This window comes from Panthera leo, chromosome C1, assembly GCF_018350215.1.
Source record: "Panthera leo isolate Ple1 chromosome C1, P.leo_Ple1_pat1.1, whole genome shotgun sequence".
NCBI lineage: Eukaryota > Metazoa > Chordata > Mammalia > Carnivora > Felidae > Panthera > Panthera leo.
Genome location: NC_056686.1, coordinates 38,849,499 through 38,873,521, shown reverse-complemented (window position 1 = coordinate 38,873,521; position 24,023 = coordinate 38,849,499). Strand labels below are relative to the sequence as shown.

Here is a 24,023-nt window from a genome sequence, read left to right as displayed (position 1 = left end):
TGAGAATGTTGGAATAGGGAACATAGTTCCATATATGGAGTGACCAGCATTCTATTATGAAGGAAGGTACAGTCTGTTACTTGGTGAACTTCCTGTCTTGTTGGTCTTTTATCATAGTATCTTTGGAAACATAATTGAAGTTGATGCTATGTTGTTTTGTTTTGTTTCCTAGCCTGAACACACATGTTGTACTAGCAGAGCACTGGGAACTACAATTTAGTAGATTTCCCTTGCTTTGCTTGGTGTTTGTGGTGTTTTTGTATAGATGCTATGTGCTTTGTGGATGTTAAAGTTATATTTGTCCCATGCTATAGAAAGGTGAAGAGAGTTTGATAAGCTTGCTTAGTAATAGTAATAATTATGGCAGTGATGATGATGATAACTGCTCTCACTTACTGAGAGCATTTGCTGTCACTATTGTCATAACAGTTTTACAAGGGAGAGCTTAAATATTCATATATTACAGATGAAAAAATAGAGGCTACGAGAGGTTAAGTACTTTCTCAAGACCATAGATAGTTAAAGGAGGAGCCTATGTCATTTTTTATTACCTCACACTACCATTCAAACCAATTAATTTTTCATTCATCCATTCATTTATTCTTTCAACAAACATTGATTGAATGCAACAAGATGAGAGTTTTTAAAGACAGAAACCAGTGTTATTCATCTATCACACAGTAGGTATTAATTGAATGCTTGTTGAACTAAACTGAATTTGTTATGAGAATTTACATGTAAAGTGCCTGGCACTTGCTAAGTGCTCAATAAATGTCATCTATTATTAATAGTATTATGTAAAACACTATACAAATGTGAGGAATTGTTAATATTATTCTAGCTTTGATCCCTGTTCAAATTTTAATGACTAGTGAGGAGATCATCTCCAAATGTCTATATTTATAGAAAACTAGCAATTCATAAATATTGAATTGTGCTTTTATCTACAAACGATACTTGGCAATTTTCTATAAATGCTGGGCTATGAAGCTCAGGTTTATGAAAGTGTAGGCATTCAATGATAATGAAAACTGTTTATTAAAAGATAAAAATATCTTCCTGGGCCTGTTTTTTGCTTTGCTGCATCAAGTCAACTATACTCCTGTTCCTGGATCTCCTTTGACAATGGGATCTGGGCAAGGGATAAGCCTTTGTTTTGACTTTCTGAATTCAGCCCAGTGGATAATAATATAGCATGTCTCTCTGCTAATAGGTATATGTGTAGATGTGTACTTCAAACCTTGCTAACAAAAGGACATCACTGTTGATCTGCTCATGAGAACCCTCAAAATAACATTGTACTTCTTTTATTAGGTTCTGTGTTAGGATCTTACCCAGCAACGGTAATCACTATTCTTTTTCCCCAACTGTTCAATGCTGGAGTCTTCTCTTTTTTCATGCTTTTAAAATCCTTAAGCCTTAATCATTTTGTTTTGTTTTGTTTTGTTTCATATGGATTATCATTTGGGGCCTCTCTGTCAGGGCTCTTGACAAGATTTTGAAATATTAATGAGCCCTTGCATTTATATTATAATACCTGAGGATTAAGTTAGTGCTCTTATCCAATATTGGCAGGCTCTCAAAAGCAGCCATTATCCAGTCATTGGGCTTCTCTAATAGTCTGAAAGAGTTTAAATGTTCAGAATTGAGTTTATTGTAGTTCATCAGCCAAGTAAGGCACTAAGTACCAGAGCAAATCAGGTTGTTGATATGCCTCATTTCTTGTCTTTTTTACTTTGCTATCCCCAGACTTTGGATGCAAAGCTACTCACTTCTTTCATAGCTCCCTTTCTTCAATCCAGACTGAGATATTTGTTTACTTAGTAGGATTTTATTGATTATCTTAATATGCCATGTACTATCTTAGATGTTGGGGATACAGTATGAATATGACAGAAGAGATCTGTTCTCAAAGAGAACTTTCTTTTTAGAATTTTATTAACTGATCTTTAACTGCCATAATTGTTTCTCTCTTTGCTACTGGTTTGCTCCAAGGATTCTTTCTGCCCCTTTGGTGCTTTCTGCCTAGGATTTTACTCTGTTTCTTGTGTCAGTTACCTGTACCAGAACCTGTCTTGCAATAGTCATTATTCTAAATGTTTTTAGGCCAACACAAAAAGTGTACATGACTGGCTCTCTTAATATTAGATTTTATTGGCCCTGTGGAGTGCATCACAATTTAGGATTCTAGACAACAGCCTGGCTTAAGACTGACAAATACATTATAGATCCCAGTATTAGAATAGTATTAGAAAACTAGTGTTTTCCTAATTCCAGTTTTCCCAAAACCAAGGCAACCAAACAAAAGGACACATTTCTGATACTTTTCTTACCTGCGGGCTTCACTTCCTTTAATATTTCAACCAGGCTTTGAAAAAACTCTTACTTCATAAAAAGTATTGAAAGTTCTAATTTTCCTGGATGAAATATATACCAGATTAGGAAAAGGTACTTTTCTAGGTGAAATATAACATTCTTCTTCATTTCTGTTATAGGGGTCATAACTGATGTCAAGTAAAGATGCCAGGCCTTAGTACAGGTCTGGAAATCAATTAGTTGTAGAAAGAAGATGAGCAAAAGAAGCAACTAAAAAGCCATTGTGCAAATATGTGGCCACTCAAGGCTATTCGGCCTTGAAGAGATAAAGTGAGAATACCTAGCAACAAAATGGAGAAGGTTTTTTTTTGCAGTTTTTCTGCCTATTTTAGTTCACTCTAATTTTGTTTCCATATTAGACTTTTTAAGAAGTGTTAGTTGTTAGCTCAAGTTTCTGCAACCACAATGCATTAATATGTTTTAATATTGTCCAAGGCTGAGATTGCTTTTTGATAGCCACTGCAGGGAACTGCCATTAAAAGACTGCCAAAATCTGTATTCTTACCTAAGCAGAAACTAAGCCTAGGATATTTACACAAGCAGTAAGTGGTGGCATTAGCCAGAGACCCCAGGACTCCAAGTTTACTGTTCCTCCCATATTCTCTGCATGGAGAAGGTGGGAAAGGAGACACAAATAAGCGGAGAGTTACATACTGCTATGTGACCTTTGGTAGATCTGGAATAACTTTTCTGGTTGACTTGTCCGTTACAGTAGATTGAGAAGATTAGACTAAACCTTAGAGGTGGCTTCCATTTAACACAATTTTATTGAACATCTAACTTTCTACTAGGTTCTGGGGTGATTATATGAATCTGATAATATGAATAATGTGATCTGGATTATTTCTTTAAGATTTTATTTTCTAAAAATGTAAACGGAACACAAACAGAAATAAGTACAGTATAAGGAGCATTGTGCAGTATAAGGAGCATTAGGGAATTATGTAAAATATGATGTGGGACTATAGAAGAGGAAGAAAACTGCATGATTAGGGCTATGGAGAGTAAAGAAGAAGCTTTGCATGCGCTTGGTACTTCACCTAGATCTCAAGGAAATGGGACGTGATGTGGACGTAAAATATGATGTGGGACTATAGAAGAGGAAGAAAACTGCATGATTAGGGCTATGGAGAGTAAAGAAGAAGCTTTGCATGCGCTTGGTACTTCACCTAGATCTCAAGGAAATGGGACGTGAACAAAATTAAGGAAATGGATTTCCAGATTGAAGATATAACATGATGAGCTATAACAACTCTTTTATAAGCTTCAGTTTCCTTATACTATAAAATGCAAAATAGCTTCCTTGAGGTTTTTATAAGAAACATATGTGAAATGGATAACTTTAAAAAGCCTCAAATAGCTTATTAACTCAATTAATTCCCTGCCCATTTCTCTTCTTTTTTCCTGACTCACTCAAGACTAATTGAGTAAGCGTTATGCCTTCTCTCCCTCCCTCCTTTTCTTTTTTCCCTCCCTCCTCTCCCTGTCAATAAATCCTTACTGAATAGTTACAATGGACCAAGACTTATGCTTGGCATCAGAACAAAATAGTGGGGAGAGATATAATTCCTGTTCTGATAGAGCTCATAGTCTGCTGGGCTAGACATGAAACATATAACTACAGTAAAGTGTGATAACTGTTATAACAGGGGGAATTAAGCATGCTGTGGAAACTATTCAGCATTTAAGACTTAAGCTGCTCCAGGGATAAGAGACCTTCCTTAGGTGTGTTATGCTGAGAACTAAGACAAAAGCAGTAAGATCATAGTAGGCAGAGATATGTGTGAAGAAATAGAATGTGTTTGAAGGCCAAGTGATGAGAAAGAACATTACCTCTTTGATGAGCAAAGGCCAACATGATTGGAACATGAAATTCTTTTTTTAATTTTTAAAAAATGTTTATTCTTGAGAGAGAGCATGAGCAGGGGAGGGGCAGAGAGAGAGGGAGACACAGAATATGAAGCAGGCTCCATGTTCTGAACTATCAGCACAGAGCCTGACGCAGGACTCAAACCCACAGACTGCGAAATCATGACCTGAATTGAAGTCAGACACTTAACCGACTGAGCCACCCAGGCATCCCTGGAACCTTAAATTCTAAAGAGAAGATGACTAGAGTGGTATGTAGGAGTGAGACTGAGGTGAGCTTTGTAAGCCAAGGTGAAGAACTGGACTTGATTCTGAAGGCACTTAAAGAAATTAAGCAGGAGCACGACATGACCAGAATGACATTTTGGAAAGTTCAGTCTTATTGCTTAGTAGAAAATATCTTAGGAAGACAGTTGTTGGGAGGTTTTTTGTAATACCTTAGGCTACAGCTGATGATGGATTAGACTGATAACAGTAACAATGAAAACAAGTGGAAGGATTTGAGGGTTAACAGAAGACTGAATCAGTTTAACCTTTTGATTGACTAGATGTGGAGATTAAAGAGAGGCAGGAGTTCTAGATGACTCCTGGGTTTTCTGGCATGTGCAACAGAAGCGGTGGTGGTGCCGTTTATGGAAGACAAAGGTTATAGGAGGAAAGACAGCTTTGGCAGATTTGGTTGGAAAAAGGAGATGGTTAGCTTGGCTTTGGAAACATTCAGCTAGAAGTTTCTGAGAGATATTCAAGTAGATATGTCAAGTAGGCAATAGGATATATTGGTAAGAGATTCAAGAGAGGAATCTTGAGATGCAAATTCAGGAGTCATCAGCCTGTAGATGATGACCAGAATGGTGGGGGCAGATGTGATGTCTGAGGGAGGTCATATGGACTAAAGAGGGAAGATTAGGACAGCCCTCTGAGAAATCCTTCAATTTAAAAGTCAGGTAGAGGATGAGAAGCTCACCAAAGAGGATAAGAGGAACTGACCAGAGGGGTGGGAAGAAAACCAAGATAGTATGGTGTCATGTAATAAAGAGGAGAGGGCTTTTCTAAAAAAGAGGAAGTGACTAACAATGCCAACTGCTACTGAAGGTCAAAGATAATTTAAGTATTGGGGCGCCTGGGTGGCTCAGTCGTCTAAGCGGCCGACTTCGGCTCAGGTCATGATCTCGCGGTCCGTGGGTTCAAGACCCGTGTCGGGCTCTGTGCTGACAGCTCAGAGACTGGAGCCTGTTTCGGATTCTGTGTCTCCCTCTCTCTGACCCTCCCCTGTTCATGCTCTGTCTCTCCCTATCTCAAAAATAAATAAAAAAACGTTAACAAAAAATTAAAAAAAAAAAAGATAATTTAAGTATTAAAATGTCCAATGCTTGTAGCAATGTGGAGGTTATTAGGGGTTTTGTTGAGTGCCATTTTACTGATGTGGCAGGAGTTCAAGCCAGCTGTCTGAGATAATGAGTGAGATAAACTTCTTTAAAATGTTTGGCTATGAAGATTCAGGAAAGAGATACAAGCCCTCAGACAGACAGCAAGTAAACAGGCAGTTATAATACATATTCTTTTGAATTAAGTATAGTGATAGCTATGTACAAATAGCAATAGCTCTATATTATTCTTTTTTTTTAAATTTTGTTAATGTTTATTTATTTTTGAGGGAGAGACAGAGACAGAGCATGAGCAGGGGAGGGGCAGAGAGAGAGGGAGACACAGAATCCAAAGCAAGCTCCAGGCTCTGAGCTGTCAGCACAGAGCCCGATGCAGGGCTCAACTCACAAACCAGGAGATCATGGCCTGAGCCGAGGTCGGATGCTTAACCAACTGAGCCACCCAGGTGCCCCACAATCTGTATTATTCTTAATGTAATGATAATCTTTATCCTTGATATTATGAAGAAAGAAACTAAAATTTCGAAATTAATGATATATTTTCTGAAATAATGGGGCTTTACTCTATTGTTACAAAAATACTATTTTGTTTGAAAAATTGTAAATTCATGGATTAATATTTTTCAAAACAAGTAAGTCATACATTTAAAATTAAATTATATCCCCTGGCCCCCCATATACCTAATCCTCCTGCTTTATTTTTCTGTATAGCACTTATTACCATCTATCAAGCTATAATGTATTATTTATTTTGTTAGCTGTCTCTATATCTATTAGAAAGTAAGCATCATGAGAATAAGGATTTTTGTCATTTTTTTTTGTTTACTTAGGTATCCTTAGCACCTTGAACTGTGCTTGGTATATTGTACATAATAAATATCTGTTAAATAAATGAATTAATACATTATCCCTCTGCTAAATCTAACAATTGTTTTTAATTTTACATATTCTTTTTTAGTTTTTGTTTCCATGAGCACATTTTCACATAGCAGCAATCTAATATCAAAAATATATACCCGTTTATATTCTGTTCCTTTTCATAATTTACTCTATTATATCTCTGTTGGCGAGCATTTAGTTTTTTTAATATGTTTTTTCTAAAGTAGATAATATTATAATAGGTAGATTTGTCAAATTATTTTTTTAGAATCAGAGAGATTCTCCTAAGGGAGAGATTACAAGATTAATTACTATAAGCTTCTGCTATACATGCTCTCAAAATATGTTCCACCAATTTAAAATGCTACTCTTGGTCTGTCTCTATCAGTTTTACTGCAATCTGGACAGCATTAAGGATTGTCATTGAATAAAAAAAACTAGTTTAGAAGCTGTAAGATGTCCATTTTGTTCTTTTTTGTTCTCATTTGAACTTGTGTCTTAAGAATATTGGCATTAGTATAGTGTCAAAACTGAGTTTCTAAAAAACAAACATAAATGCATTAAAAAGAAAAGATAAGACATTACAAACATTCTGGGAAAGGATGGAGTAGATGCACTCTTCCCTATTTCTCCCACTAAGTATAGCTAAAAGCATATACCTTATTTACGTAACAAACATAAAAGACCTGAAAGGTGGAGAGAAGAGGGAAGACTGGCTAAGTCTCTCAGGACCTGAGAAATGCTATATTGGTGAGTTCCCTGGGTTTCATTTTTGCTTCATATACTAGAATGGTTGCTTGAGAAGCCAGAAACCTAACCCGGAAATGCCAATGGTCATAGGTGAAAAACAAATCTTCCCCAAACCCTGTTCTTGCTGAACAAAAGACAAAAAAAAAAAAAGGTGGGGGGGAGCGGTCAGCCTAGTAGGACAGAAAACTTTGAGACAATAATTGCCCACTCCAGCTGAACACCATGGTAAAAAAACTGTCCATTTCCACCCTCACCAACAAAGGAGGGGTGAGGAACCTAGACTTCCGTCTTTGTTCCAACCTTCCACCAGGTGGTGTCAGAAAAAAGTAGGGAACTGGGTATTTCATTCCTCCTAGTCAGTAATGAATCCTTTCCTCTTCTACATGATGTCAGACCACATAAGTCTGGACTTCTGCCACACACTTGAAGAAGGGATCAATAGGAGAGTGCAGGGACAGAGGATAGGATAAGTGAACTTGAGGATAGAACAATAGAAGTTACTAGATCTAAACAATAGACAAAAAATTGACTAAAAAGAAAAATGAATAGAACCTCAGGGACCTACGGGACCAATAGCGTGACATTCATGTCACTAGAATTTGAGGAGTGGTGAAAAAAGTGTTTAAAATGGCTGAAATCTCCTCAAATTTGGCAAAAGACATAAACCTATAGATTCAAGAGAGTGAATGAACCCAAAATCAGAAAAAAAATGAGGGAAATCCATGCCAAGAAACATCATAATCAAACTAAGGCAAGAAAGAATCTTGAAAGCAGTGAGAGAAAGTAACACCTTACCTCATAAGGGGAAATTTTGAACACAACAGATGACATCCAAGATTATAGAGACCGAAGGGAAGTGGCACAGTATTCTTCAATGTTGAAAGAAACGAACTGTAAACTCAGAATCCAATATCCAGCAAAAAAACATTCTTCAAGAAATCTAGACATTTGGGTGAAGGAAAAACTAAGAGTATTCAACAGAAGACCCCCTAAAAGAATGGGAAAAGGAAGTTCTTGAAACAAAAATGATAGCAGAAGGACTCTTGGAATGTCAGAAAGGAAAAAAACAACACAAAGAGTAAAAATATAGGTAATACAATAAACTCCTTTAGCTCTGTGTATTCTAAATTATGTTTGATGTTTAAGCAATAATTATAACACTGATGCACAATGTTTGTGGAGGAAATATTTAACATAATATTATACGCAATAAGGTAAAGGGACTTAAAAGGAAGTAGTTTTTGCACTTCAGTCAGATTGGTATATGTCATCACCAATAGACTGTGATAAGTTATGTGTGTGTAATATCACAGAATGGTAAGGGAGAGTGGGGTCGGTGTGACCATAAAGGGGTAGCATCTGAGAACTCTTTGTGGTAATGAAATAGTTCTGTATCTTGATTGTGGTGGTGATTATACGTGATAAAATGGTGTAGAACTATACACACATGTTGTACCAATGTAAATTTCCTGGTTTTGAAACTGTTATTCATTATTCACAACTATAGTTAGGAAAGATGCAGCCTTTGAAGGAAACTAGGTGAAGGGTACACAAGACTTCTCGGTACTATGTTTGGAAATCCATGAGAATCTATAATTATCTCAAAACAAAAAGTAAAACCTGTATTACTTATCCCACTCCTTTTACAAAAAAGCCCCCAAAGTATAAGAATATTTTGAAGAATGTCAACAAGTGCAGAAGGATCTGAAGCTTCCTAAAGATTGAATGAGGGGTATGAGAAAAACATGGGGAGGGCCTTTTTGAATGTGTAACAAAAGGAAAAACTCTAAAAAACATATTCCAGAATGAATAATGTGACCTGAGGAAATGTAGAACTAGAATTAAGGCAGTGGGGTAGGAGTAACATACACTTGAGTCTGTATTCCATCTCTGGGTCTTCTAGAAGCTCATGGAATGAATCAGGAGTAAGTCCTTTAACCTCTCTGTGCCACCATTTCTTCACACAGAGTACAGCAAAGTTGTCCAATCTAGGTGATTTTCACTCTGTGCTGCCTGAAGAGTTCTTGCATAGGGCAAGGAGAAAATTCACTGAAAATGCAGGCCATTCTCTCTTATTTCCACCAGAGCAAATGTGCTTTTGTCTGTTTCACTTCTCAGTTATCTGAATCAAATTTTATTTTAAAAAACAGATATACTGATATTCCTCACCACTCTATATAAAATACAGATTATTATCCACGCTGTTTCAGATGGGGAAATAGAAACTGCAAGAAGATATATGACTTGTCACAAATCATACAGCAAGTAAATGCATAGCAGAGCCTGGAGCCCACTTGGGAATGACTTGTCTACCTATCACTTTCCTCACTGCTGACGCATTGCCTTCAAATAAAAGTTGAAAACTTTGAGCTTGGTAACAATTTCTAACCATTTCCTTTAGTTTTATAAAGTGCATCCTACCAATAAGACCAGTGCAACAGGGGGGCTCTCAGTGTGTGCTGAGTTCGAGAGCTGCCTCAGTAGAAGGAGGATGGCCATCTGTCAGGGAGACAGTGGGGGGGATTCCTGCACTGGGAGGGAGGGTGGACCATCCCTATCACTGTCAGCATTCCCAGTCAAATTAGAGGGCATGCTGGGAAAGCACTGTAGTTATTATAATTGTTTAACCTCAAAACTCAAATGGAAGGGAGCACAGAAAGGAAGAGAGAAAGAAAGGATTCATGCAGGGTGCCTGGGTGGCTCAGTCAGTTAAGCATCCGAATTCTGGTCGGGTCATGCTGACGTCTCAAAGCCTGGAGTCTACTTCGGATTCCGTCCCTATGTCTCTCTGCCCTTCCTCTGCTCACACCCTGTCTCTCTCTCTCTTTCTCTCTCAAAAATAAATAAACATTTTTAACAATAAAAAAAAGAAAGGATATATGATACAATCCCAGTCATGGGATGGTGAGACAAATGAGGAAATGAGTGAGGGGCAGAGAATTTGCTGGTTAATGAACCTAAAAGTGGTGACTTCCAAGATCTCTCCATATTCAAACTGGACTAAAATATTACGATTCCAGTCTCCTTGTAGGGAGTCCAGTTCAATTTAATTCAAGTTTAGTGTATATCTTTCTGCCATAAACAGCTTTCAGACATTGTACTAGGTGCTTTGATTCTCTTGGAACCTTGGGAAGGGTATCTGTCACTTTCCCAATTTTACAGATGAGCATATGATACCAAGGCTCAGGGTGATGGAGTAACTTGCCTAGATAGTTTAGGAGAGTTAGAAAATGACAGAGCTTATATTTGAATGTAGAGTTGCTCATTTTAATCTTAATCCTTTTTCCTGTTGTAGTATAGTACTGGTTAATAGCTTAAGCTTTGGAGTGGAGAATTTAACTTAGCTCTGTCGTGTTTGTCGTGAGGAGGATAAGTGACTCACTCAAGATCATACAGCAAGTAAGTGCAGAGCAGAGCCTCTTACAGCAAGTAAGTGCAGAGTCCTCATGGGACTGACTGGCAGGCCCATCACTTTCTTCTCTGCTGCCATACTACCTCCTTTTCCTTTTACTCCAGGTAAAGGGGCTGAAATGTAACAACATGGTGCCGGAAAAGAAAAAAAAAAAAAAAAACATTGGCTTTGTGATCAAACATGAATTCAGATCTTACCTCCTGCTTTTGTATAGCAGAAATAGTGGCTACCGTTAATTAACCTCAAATAATGCACTCACTGTGCTAATGTGCTGCATGATTTCTCTCTAATCACACAGGCCAGGACATGAGTGAGGAAACCTTGTGTTTGTGACATGTGGTGCCAACATCTCAGAAGGAAGTAGTCTTGGTGATCACCTAGCCCAAAGCCCTTATTTTGCACAGGAAGAAACTAAAGTACAGAGAAGTATTTGTCTAAAGACTCCACTGTTCTGCAAGAATTATTATTGAACCCACTCTGTCTAACTCTTTGGTCATAACATGAAACAGTGTGCAAAACACTTTATTTGTTAGAAAATGATTTTGCATCATGATATCCTCATAATAGCTCTAGGAGACAGTGAAAGTCAGAGATTATCACTTCCAGGTGAAGAAAATAAGGCACATAAAGGATCACACAACTAGTCAGAGGAAGAGTCAAGAAGCTGTCCCAAATCTATGAGACCTGTAGCCATACTGTTTCTTATTTTATTTCATTCTATCCTATCCTATCCTATCCTATCCTATCCTATCCTATCCTATCCTATCCTATCCTATTCTAATTTTTTCATCATGATAAATGTACTCTTAAATCTCCATCACCTATTTCACCCATCCCCACATCTACCTCCCCTCTTGTAACCATGAGATTATTCTCTATCATAAAGATTCAGCTTCTTGATGTATCTCTCTCTTTTTCCATTGCTCATTTGTTTCTTAAATTCCACATACGAGTGAAATCATGATACTTGTCTTTCTTTGAACTTATTTCACATAGTATTATTATACTCTCTATCTCTATCCATGTTGTTGCAAATGGCAAGATTTCATTCCTTTTTATGGCTTAATAAAATTCCATTGTATATATACCACATTTTGTTTATCTATTCATGTGTCCATGGACACTTGTACTGCTTCTGAGTTTGGCTATTGTAAATAATGCTGCCATAAACATAGGGGTGCGTGCATCTCTTTGAATCAGTGTTTTTGTATTTTTGAGTAAATACCCAGTAGTGTGATTACTGAATCATAGAGTAGTTTTATTTTTTAGCTTTTTTAGGAACCTCCAAACTGTTTTCCACAGTGGCTGCACCAGTTTGCCTTCCAACCAACAGTCCATGAGGACTATTTCTCCACATCCCTGCCAATATTTGTTGTTTCTTGAGTTTTTGATTTTAGCTTTTGGTCTTTTTTTTTCTTTTCCTTTTTTTTTGGCAGGGGAGAGATTGTGTGCAAGCAGGGGAGGGAAAAAGAGAGGGAGAGAGTCTTAAGCAGGCTCACACCCAGCATGGAGCCCAATGCAGGGTCAATCTCATGACCTTGAGACCATGACCTGAGCTGAAATCAAGAGTCAGTTGTTTAACTGACTGAGCCACCCTAGGCTCGCTGATTCTAGCCATTCTGAATGGTGTGAAGTGATAACTCATTGTGCTTTTGATTTGAATTTCCTTGATGATGAGTGGTGTTGAGTATTTTTTCTTGTGTCTGTTTGCCACCTGGATGTATAAGCCTTTATCTTGATGAAGTCCTAATACTTCATTTTTGCTTTTGTTTCCCTTGCCTCCAGAGACATGTCTAGTAAGTAGTTGTTATGGCCAATGTCAAAGAGGCTGTTCTCCTCTAGGATTTTGATGGTCTCCTGTATCACATTTAGGTCTTTCATCCACTTTGAATTTATTTTTGTGTGGTTTAAGAAAGTGGTCCAGGTTCATTCTTCTGCATGTTGCTGTCCAGTTTTCCCAACACCATTTGTTGCAGAAGCTATCATTTTTCCATTGGATATTCCTTCCTGCTTTGTCAAAGATTAGTTGGTCATACATTTGTGGGTGCATTTCTGGGTTCTCTATTCTGTTCCATTGATCTGAGTGTCTGTTTTTGTGCCAGTACCATTCTGTCTTGATGATATAGCTTTGTAATACAGCTTGAAGTCCATTTCTACAGAAATGAAGACTCAGGGAGGCAACTCTAAGGACAGAACAGAGAAATGACTGTGTGTTAACATTGGGGAGATAAAACCAAAGGCCACAAAAGCAAATTGGCTTAATACACTAATACTCTAGTTTTATCATTAATTTTAATGTTATTACCAATTACCCTTGAACATTTTCTTACAAGATAATAATTGAGGGCTATGTTTGCATTTAGGTTAAATTTCAAAGTGATTCCTTTTGCCTAAGAAAACCTGAACATTTATATGGAAACTTTAAATGGCATTATATTTAAATGTCCATGTAGTTTAGTAGTTTAAGAGTTGGAAAATGTAGTAGAAAGAGATCAGGAATGGGAATCTAAAAATCTGAGTCCTAGCCCTGTCAATACTGTTTTGAGATTTAAACAATCAGAAAATATACATAATATTGAAAAATATGTGTGTACAAAGGTGTTCATTATAGTGTGGTTGATAATAACAGCAAGTCAAATCAGCCTAAATGTGCAAACCCAATATTAGTAAATTATAGTGAGCAACTTAATGCAATATTATATAGACATTAAAAATAGCTTTCAGTCATTTGTAATAATTCAGAAAAATGCTGATCTTGTATAAAGCAAAGGTAGGGTGGAATACTGTATATAATTATTATAATAGTAGGAAACCTACTCATATATTAAACACACACACATACAATACTTTTAACTAGTGTCTTTGGATGGTAGGATTATGGTAGATTTTTATTTCTTTAGGGTTTTAAAAATACTTTTAAAATTCTATAATTTTATACTTGTGAAAAGACAATATTTATTAAAAATAAAATAGGGGCATGTGGGTGGCTCAGTCAGTTAATGTCTGACTCTTGATCTTGGCTCAGGTCATGATCTCACAGTTTGTGAGTTTGAGTCCCACACTGGGCTCTGTGCTGACAATGGAGGGTCTGCTTGGGAATTTCTCTCTCTGACCCTCCTCAGCTCTCTTGCTCTCTCTCAAAGTAAATAAACATTTAATTAAAAAATAAATTAAATAAAAACAAAATAATAATTTAAGTAATGTTAAAAATTACTTGTAACTTCAGGTGGATAACATCATTTTTCCTCATCATTCATAATAAAGTAGATAGGGCACCCAAGTGGCTCAGTTGATTAAGTGTCTGACTCTTGATTTTGGCTCGGGTCATGATCCCACAGTTTGTGAGATCAAGCCCCATATCTGGCTCCATGCTGACAGCATGGAGCCTGCTTGGGATTCTCTCTCTCTTTTCTCTCTGCCCCTTCCCCAGCACATGCGCGCTCTCTCTCTCTCTCTCTCAAAATAAATAAATAAATACTTAAAAATAAATAAAACAGATATAGTGTACTCTATCCTTTTGACCTTCCAGGGCATTATTGATATCAGTAGAGACATTGTGAGTGGGAGAGTGAAAGGTATTTGGAAAGATAGGTTGTGTCCAAAAGTCAAAAAATTCTTAGATGAGACAGATTGACATACAACAATATCAGTCACCTGTGGAAGTGGCTTGCTAGAGCTGTACCTATTAGCTTGCAGTAGCTGATTATTAACCTTTCAGCAATTTTGTAAGTTGATTTTTAAATCATTGGTAGCTTGAAATCATGATGCATTTATATCATGGAAATTGGATAAGGCCTTTATATGGCCTTAGGTCAGAAATTCAGGTAAGTTTCTTATAAAACTTACTATAAACTTACACTATGAAAGAACACATGGAGGAAATCTCTGTGAATAAAACTAAAGATCTCTCAACTCTCTCATCATAGAGGGTCTCTTTTTCAGGACTCATAACCCAGGCCTCAGGGAATTAGACCTCCTAAAGATCCCAAGGGAGATTTGCCAGAGGGTACTGAGAAATGCCACAAGCAGCTAGGACTGACATCTGCTACATCTGGGGAGGTAATGTTTACATCTCAAATTGACATCAGCACCTCTTGAATGTGTGAAAGCCTGAAGAAATGAATCGGAACATGTAGATTCCCGTATTCACAGGACTATATCTCTTTCAGGGTCTCAAAGGGAAACAGATGGTACACCCAAAATAGGAATGATCTGAGGAAAGTTTATTTATAAAGAGCCATTATATTAGGGATGGATGGCGTGTAGAACCAGAAGTGATGTACAAGAACCTGGGGCTAGTAATTAATATAAGACTGTGACCACCCTTAGAGAAAAGAAAGGTTATTGGAACTTGGGAAGAGAGAGTTGTGTAGAGTAGGCTGCTTTGACAGTAGTTGACCTTCTAGCAAGAGACACAGCCAACCTGAGATAACTTCTCAGGAAAGGATCCCAGGACATAAATACTCTAACCTCTCCCTCCTTCCTGCCTCTGATCTCTTGCATTGGAAGACCTAAACATAAGCCAGATACACAGATATGGTTGATGTAATGCATAGGAGTCAGCCATCTTGGGCAGGGAAAAGGGTGGAAAGCAGTCACAGAGGGGCAAATGGACTATTTCCAGTACAGTTTACTGTTAAACGTCTGACTTCCGCTCAGGTCATGATCTCGTGGTCATGGGTTTGAGCTCCTCATTGGGCTCTGTGCTGACAGCTCAGAGCCTGTAGCCTGCTTCAGATTCGTGTCCCCCTCTCTGTCTCTGCCCCTCCCCCATCAGCGCTCTGTCTCTCTCAGTCTCTCAAAAATAAATGAATGTTAATTTTTTTTATTTAAAAAAAGAATGACTCAACCATATCATCTTCTGAGCTCCTGCCATGTACTAGCCATCTTGCACTTTTCATGTACTCCAAAGGAATATGGTCCACTCTCCTATACATTGCATTTTTTCCTTCCACTAAGAATGTCTCACCCCCTTTCTCTACTTATAGAAATCTTTCATATCAATTTGTTTTTAATACTTCACACTTTGCACATGTTCCTTCTGGGCCTGGCATATTCTTCCTTCTTTCCTTTCCTTCTACTTTTCCTAGATAATTCATTCCCACATATGCACTAAGGCTCAACTTAGATGCATTTCTTTGGGGGAAAACTTCTATCACTGGAATCACTAAGATGAGATTAAGCATTCCTATACTCCCAGAGTTTCCTCCTACTAGATACTGTGTCATATATTCATATGTATTTCACTTCCTTCCCCTATAAAATTATAAGCTGCTTGAAGGCATGACAAGTTTATTATGTCACAGTGTCTATATATATTAGGGTAGGCCAACTTTTGTATTAGATTGACCATAAAATATCTAATGGATTGAGCAAATACAATCCATTTTCTTCATCTTGAACAAATAGGGCATCTTTTAACCGTATAGTTATTCAGGGACCCAAGCTGACTGTTATCTTTCTTTTTTCTTTTTTTTTTCTTTTTTTTTCAAGGTATCTAACATACAGTGTATACAGTGTAGTCTTGGCTTTGGGAATAGATCCCCATGATTCTTCACTTACATACAGTACCCAGTGCTCATCCCAATAAGTGCCTTCCTCAATGCCCATCACCTATCCCCCCCCCCAATCCCTCACCCTCATCAACCCTCAGTTTCTTCTTTGTATTTAAGGGTTCAATGCTTAGCTTCTAGGGTTACCTGGGCATCATTTCCATTCCAGCTAGCTGGATGAGGAAAGATTAGAAAAGTCGATGTGGCAGCTTCCAATTAGCAGTCCTAAAAACAGCTCATATTACTTTCAGTCAAATTCCACTGACTAAATCATAATTTAATGGCCTCATCTAAGTATAAAATGTCTAACTCTGTGTGCAGGAATAAGTAGAGAGCATGGATTTTGCTAGTTAGCTGGCAGTCAGCTGTACTCCCCCAAATAGGTACTCAAATATTTATTAAATTATTGAATGAATTCATCCTTAATTGTGCATATCACATACATTAAGACTTCTCTGATTTTATAAAGAAAATATTTGTGTTTGCATCATTTTTGTGGCACTCATTTTCCTCTACCTAAATTATGTTTATTTGCACATATTTTGCCTGACACCAAAAATTAAAGATTCCTTGAGGGCAGTGTGATGCAGTGAGGTCTAGTGAGGCCTGTTTGAGTCTAGATCTGCCAGTTTTTACATATGTGATCAATTTTCTTGGCTCTCTGAGCCTCGGTTGTTGTTATTGATATTCATGGCCTGGCTTACTTCTTTGGGCCTCTACTAATCTTTTTTGGTTATGAATAAATATCTTGAATTTCCTTTCAGTTAATGTTAACTGACAAAAATTGCAATTACATCAGATTGGATTTATTTGGGGCCATGTGTTTACCTTTTAGGATAATTAAGTGATTGGATCAGGAAGAAAGACCACGGATTTCCAGGGCCATTTTTTTTCTCTGTGATTAATGAAGTTAAAATATGAGCTGACACTTAGCTGCTGCTCTACTGAATTTGGGGATTCATACTCATTATTACAAAAAAAATAGAGATATATCCAAAGATTTGTTTTTAAGGATGTTCATGGCAGTGTTCATTATAATTGAAAGAAATTGTAAATTATCTAGCTACTCATCAGCAGAGATTAGTTAAACGTATTTGTCATATCATAGGATAAAATCATTGAAAATCATGTTGCAAAAGAGTATTTTATGTATGTACATCTATGTACTAAAATATTCATAGTGGTTTATCTGGATATTTTGAGTGTTTTCTTTCTTTTTTTAGTTTCCATTTGTTGTTTTCCAAATGTTTAAAAATGAATATAATTGATTTATTATTTTATTATTTTATTTTATTAAATTTTTATAATTAACAAAACAAAAATTATTACAATAGTCCCTCAGACTTCCTATAGGCCTCTTTTTGTAAGTCATATTCTTCTTAAGACCAAGGTTGCTCAGATTATTAATGTTGGGCAAATCCTCAAATTAGGATTTATAATATTGTGTCAGCTAGATCTGAATCTGGTCATTTTATTTTAATAGCAGACTTATTAAAATAGAATTCTCATGCCATACAGTTTACTTATTTAAACTGTACAATTCAATGATTTTTAGTATATTTTGAGTTGTGTAACCATCACTGTGATCAATTTTAGAATATTTCATCATTCCCCCAAATAAAAACCTGTACCCACTAGTTGCCACTCTTCTTTCTCCAGCTCCCAGCCCTAGGCAACCACTAATGTACTCTTCATCTCTATATTATGAACATTTCATATAAATATAATTATACAATGTGTGGTTTTTGTGACTCATTTAATGTAATGTTTTCAAGGTTCATCCATATTATAGCATGTATTAGTACTGAATATTCTTTATAGCTGAATAGCGTTCCATTATATGGATATATATTATATTTTATTTAGTCATTTATTGGATGATGAACATTTAGGTTATTTCCATGTTTTGGAAATTTTTATATTATGATTAATACTGCTATGATTATTTGTATACAACCTTTTTGTGTAAACAAATCTTTTCATTTATCTAGGATATATAACTTGAGTGGAATTACTATGTTTTATGGTAGCTCTGTTTAGATTTTTAAGAAACTGCCAGACTGTCCCAAAGTCTCTATATCATTTTACATTCCCACCATTGTATGCAATGTATGAAATCCTATCTCTTTTTATTTCTCCTCTTTTGTTTTCCCATGTAGTATGTGTGTGTGTATGTGATTGTGTAACTGCACATGTGTACCTCTTTTGCATCAGAGTCAGGACTGGTGAAACTGTTGAGGCACTGTATTTTCCACCCCTCCCAGTGTAAGATTTCTGCTGTCCCGAGACAGATTTTCTCTGGTAGCAGCCTGCATCCAATCCTGTGGCCTGGCAGCCACCAACAATGCAAATGTGTTGGTGGCCCCTGGATTTCCAAGCTTTGGGAAAGACAGTATCTCCTGTGCCTTCCAGGAACTGCCAGGCAAAGTGGTCTGTAATGGGGTCCAGCCTTAGAATTCAGGCTGCCAATTGTCTCTTAAAGTGGTTATTAAACTTAATTATCATGGAGGATTTTAAAAGAAAGACCAACTCTTGCCCCCGCAATGCCCCTTTGCTTCTTGATTCCTCTCTCTTGAATCAACTTCTAAAAATCAGCTTGTGCCACTTACTTTGTTAGGTGATTAAGCAATTTATGTAACTTTTCTGAGCCTCTGCTTCCTCAGACATAAAATGGATCTACTAATATACATCTTACAATGTTGTTGTGAGAATTAAATCTTTGTGACCCCTCAAAATATTGTAGCTATAAGAATTATTGATTGAATTCTCTCTTTTTTTCATAAAAATCCTATATCATCTCTAGAACTTCATGCTTTTCCATGAAAGTTTGCTTTTGTGGTCAGGTCTGTATTTTCAACACATCCCAGAAGTCTTTATTTGATATAAGAACACATCCCAGAAGTCTTTATTTGATATAAGCAGAATACTTACTGTTTGGCTTATGATCAAGTATATCAGAAACAATAAAATGATTTAACTTGAACCCAGATGTAGTTTAACATAAAGGAGTTGGGGGGGGGGGGAAGGGAAAATCGTCTCTACTCACAAAATAGCACATTATAAAACCCTAGACATTTAAAGAAGATATAACTGAAATAGAAGGGATTACCGCCCACTCACTCTGGTAAGAAGAAAAGGAACAATTAAAATGAATATATTAGGGAGAATATTATTTTTATTTCAATATTTCCATTATATTTCCTCCAGTTACATGCTGAATAGAATTCCTTAACGCAACTGAAATCCCAAGATAGAGTCTTTAAAAGAGTTAATCGTGGAAGATAAAGGCAGGTCTCTTTTGCTGGGTGGAAGGCAGGTTTTCCTGACAAAAACAAAGATGAGACATTAAATGCGGGGGGAGGTATGTGGTTCTGAGTGAATCAACAGTGGTAAAGTCCCTAGAGACTCTACCCTTTGTCAAACTTCCCTTTTTAAACTGGATAGTATAAAAAGACTCTTTAAACACTGCTTCTCAAGAGGGCATGTGGGTGTGTGTAGAGGGATGGTTGGGGAGTGGGGGAAGGAGAAAAGAAAGTAGCATCTTTAAAATCCTTACTAGAAATCATAGAATTGCAGAGTTTGAAGAGACCTTTAAGATCACCTCGTCCTAACTCTCAGCGAACAGTGATAAAAATAAGGCTCAAGGAGGAGAAATTATTTTCCTAGACACATGTAGCAAGCTGGACAGAACCATGTCTGGAACTCGGGTCTCCCCTTGGGCCAGAGCCAGACTCCTAAGCTGAACAGATAGCGCAGTAACTTTAGTCCTGTGACTGAAAGGGGTCTGAAGAAAGTTGCAGGTGTAAACACAGGCTTTATCTATGTGGCTCTGGACAAATAGCTTAATGCCTCTATGCCTCAATTTCTACATCTATAAAGGATGATTATGCCCAACTTTTCATGAAATTATTAGGATTATGTGAGAGAAGGCGGGTGAGTCACACAGTGTATGACTGGCATCCCCTTTCTCTACCTATTCCCTTTTAGCTTAGATTTTACCCTTTGACATGGCCAGGACTGGCTAGTTTTCCAGAGCCTCTCAGCCTATTCACGGCCCTAGTCCTCTCTGGCCTAGTGCTGAAAGTGCCAGCCACAGGCTGTGCTAAGTCACCTCCCATAGCTGGTTGCTCACTTGGTCCTGCTAAGCACATTTGTATCCCTGCTACAACTCAAGCAGTCTCCAAAGGTCAGGACCCAAATACTGACAAGTCCTTTTGTGAATTTAATCAAGGAATTCAGATGCTTGTTCTGATTAGTGGAATTTTATAGATGGCTGACTCCCACTGACCATGCCATCCACCCCAGTTGCTAAGACTATTTCTAGAAAAGAACACTTGCTGAGAAATGTGCCTGCAACCTGAGTGGTTCTTACTGTTTGCTCCCAGTTGTCTCTTTAAAAAGAACCATGTGCAAATGGTTTTTCTAGACCAGGTTGGCAACCTTTTGAAAGTGGCTTGTGCTATTTCTTTTCTTCCTCTCTCCTACTCTTTTCTGTTCTCCCTTTCTAACTTCTTCTCTGTGTTTAGTGAAAAGATAATGAAGGCAAAGATTTTGACTAGATACTGGAGTCATTGAATAAGTCACAATACCTATAATTTACAGTCTAATAAAAATCTATTATATATCTAGATAAGTGATATATACAGGATGCTAGGGAAATTAAAAGGAGGGTGACCAATTCTGTATCAGCTGTTAGGGAAAACTTTCCTGAAAAGGTGACATTTGAGTAGAGTGTTAAAGAAGTTGAAATTTGTTAGTTTAGTGAGCTTTGTAAATGGGTGTCTGGGCAAAAGGAAGGGTAGTGCAAAGGCATGGGAGAGTATGCTATGTTTGGGAAATAATGAGCAATTTGGGCTGGCGGGAATACTGTGTGCTGAGAATGGGAAAGATGAGCAGAGCTGGAGTCCTGTGGAAGGTAATAAGGCTGGAGAATTAGGTTAGGAACAGATTGTTGACTGTGAGCTTCTTACGGTAGAAACTATATTGTCTTCTTTCTGTGCCAGAAACACAGTAGATGGCCTGTGAATGTTGTTGAACTGGTCTGAGCCACCACTATCTTTCTTCTGAATTAGCGCAGTGACCTCCTACTGACTTTCTGCTTTTGCCCTGGTACACCCTATAGCTGATTCTCTACAAAGCCACTGGAGCAGTCTTTTCAAAACACAAGTCAGATCATGTCACACCTCTCTGTTTCTTTTACTGTTTCATTTCTTACTGTTTATCCCTTGCTCAGTGTGATCCAGCTGCACTGGTCTCCCTGCTATTCCTCGGACATGCCAGACGTACTTGTGTGTGTGTGTGTGGGGGGGGGGGGGGTGAATGAATGAGTAAATGTTTACTATGTGCCCTGTGACTTTTGAGTCAAATGGGGAAAATCTGACAAACTATCAAATTCCATCAACAATTCAAAATGCACCCAGAAGTTCCTCTCCTACTTCCTTCGTTTTTGGCATGGTGGGAGGGAGTGACTCAATTTTCAAGACACAGCACAGAATAATGGCTGAGTCTGAAAATATAGCCTGCCTATAGTTGAATACTGGTTGAGCGAGTATGTAAGCCAGTGTTGTTTTAACTGAAGGCCCTTCCTCTTTCCACATTGCTTCTCCTTTTTATTTATTTATTTATTTATTTATTTATTTATTTATTTATTTATATTTTTTCTCATCTTTTTTTTTTATTTTTTTTTTATTTTTTTTATTTTATTTATTTATTTATTTATTTTTTTATTTTTTAATATATGAAATTTACTGTCAAATTGGTTTCCATACAACACCCAGTGCTCATCCCAAAAGGTGCCCTCCTCAATACCCATCACCCACCCTGCCCTCCCTCCCACCCCCCATCAACCCTCAGTTTGTTCTCAGTTTTTAACAGTCTCTAATGCTTTGGCTCTCTCCCACTCTAACCTCTTTTTTTTTTTTTTTTTTTTTTTTTTTTCTTTCCTTCCCCTCCCCCATGGGTTTCTGTTATGTTTCTCAGGATCCACATAAGAGTGAAACCATATGGTATCTGTCTTTCTCTGTATGGCTTATTTCACTTAGCATCACACTCTCCAGTTCCATCCATGTTGCTACAAAAGGCCATATTTCATTTTTTCTCATTGCCACGTAGTATTCCATTGTGTATATAAACCACAATTTCTTTATCCATTCATCAGTTGATGGACATTTAGGCTCTTTCCATAATTTGGCTATTGTTGAGAGTGCCGCTATAAACATTGGGGTACAGGTGCCCCTATGCATCAGTACTCCTGTATCCCTTGGGTAAATTCCTAGCAGTGCTATTGCTGGGTCATAGGGTAGGTCTATTTTTAATTTTCTGAGGAACCTCCACACTGCTTTCCAGAGCGGCTGCACCAATTTGCATTCCCACCAACAGTGCAAGAGGGTTCCTGTTTCTCCACATCCTCTCCAGCATCTATAGTCTCCTGATTTCTTCATTTTGGCCACTCTGACTGGCGTGAGGTGGTATCTGAGTGTGGTTTTGATTTGTATTTCCCTGATAAGGAGCGACGTTGAACATCTTTTCATGTGCCTGTTGGCCATCCGGATGTCTTCTTTAGAGAAGTGTCTATTCATGTTTTCTGCCCATTTCTTCACTGGGTTATTTGTTTTTCGGGTGTGGAGTTTGATGAGCTCTTTATAGATTTTGGATACTAGCCCTTTGTCCGATGTGTCATTTGCAAATATCTTTTCCCATTCCGTTGGTTGCCTTTTAGTTTTGTTGGTTGTTTCCTTTGCTGTGCAGAAGCTTTTTATCTTCATAAGGTCCCAGTAATTCACTTTTGCTTTTAATTCCCTTGCCTTTGGGGATGTGCCGAGTAAGAGATTGCTACGGCTGAGGTCAGAGAGGTCTTTTCCTGCTTTCTCCTCTAAGGTTTTGATGGTTTCCTGTCTCACATTCAGGTCCTTTATCCATTTTGAGTTTATTTTTGTGAATGGTGTGAGAAAGTGGTCTAGTTTCAACCTTCTGCATGTTGCTGTCCAGTTCTCCCAGCACCATTTGTTAAAGAGACTGTCTTTTTTCCATTGGATGTTCTTTCCTGCTTTGTCAAAGATGAGTTGTCCATACGTTTGTGGGTCTAGTTCTGGGGTTTCTATTCTATTCCATTGGTCTATGTGTCTGTTTTTATGCCAATACCATGCTGTCTTGATGATGACAGCTTTGTAGTAGAGGCTAAAGTCTGGGATTGTGATGCCTCCTGCTTTGGTCTTCTTCTTCAAAATTACTTTGGCTATTCGGGGCCTTTTGTGGTTCCATATGAATTTTAGGATTGCTTGTTCTAGTTTCGAGAAGAATGCTGGTGCAATTTTGATTGGGATTGCATTGAATGTGTAGATAGCTTTGGGTAGTATTGACATTTTGACAATATTTATTCTTCCAATCCATGAGCAGGGAATGTCTTTCCATTTCTTTATATCTTCTTCAATTACCTGCATAAGCTTTCTATAGTTTTCAGCATACAGATCTTTTACATCTTTGGTTAGATTTATTCCTAGGTATTTTATGCTTCTTGGTGCAATTGTGAATGGGATCAGTTTCTTCATTTGTCTTTCTGTTGCTTCATTGTTAGTGTATAAGAATGCAACTGATTTCTGCACATTGATTTTGCATCCTGCAACTTTGCTGAATTCATGTATCAGTTCTAGCAGACTTTTGGTGGAGTCTATCGGATTTTCCATGTATAATATCATGTCATCTGCAAAAAGCGAAAGCTTGACTTCATCTTTGCCAATTTTGATGCCTTTGATTTCCTTTTGTTGTCTGATTGCTGATGCTAGAACTTCCAGCACTATATTA

At 37.5% G+C, this 24,023-nt stretch overlaps 1 protein-coding gene across 12 annotated transcripts in view; it reads left to right on the top strand.

Annotated features, from left to right (window-relative positions):
• The window catches only part of LOC122227036 (BEN domain-containing protein 5), a 1,450,833-nt gene that overhangs the window by 732,114 nt on the left and 694,696 nt on the right, over positions 1 to 24,023 (top strand). The window lies entirely within an intron of this gene.